The sequence below is a fragment of the Morone saxatilis genome, unplaced genomic scaffold, assembly GCF_004916995.1.
Source record: "Morone saxatilis isolate NCDOM2014 unplaced genomic scaffold, NCSU_SB_2.0 Contig24, whole genome shotgun sequence".
Classification (NCBI taxonomy): domain Eukaryota; kingdom Metazoa; phylum Chordata; class Actinopteri; family Moronidae; genus Morone; species Morone saxatilis.
Genome location: NW_023339807.1, coordinates 883,627 through 883,893, shown reverse-complemented (window position 1 = coordinate 883,893; position 267 = coordinate 883,627).

The window sequence follows — 267 nt, the reverse complement described above, 5'->3', positions numbered from 1 at the left end:
CCCACCTATCAACACTACCACCAACCACCACCACATCACCAGCATCACACTTCTATTCCGTTTGTTCCTGATTAGAATCACCAGCCGTCTGTGAAGTTCAAAGTTAAGGCAAACAAAATAACTCCATTACTATTTTTTTAAGAAACAAAACCTCTCTGGAAATAATTGTGAATGCGGACCCTGGGTGCACCCCCCTGCTTCTTTCTCAGACTTGATGTGCAAAGTGGGAAAAAATACAGGCTATAATACAAACAATAAATACATAAC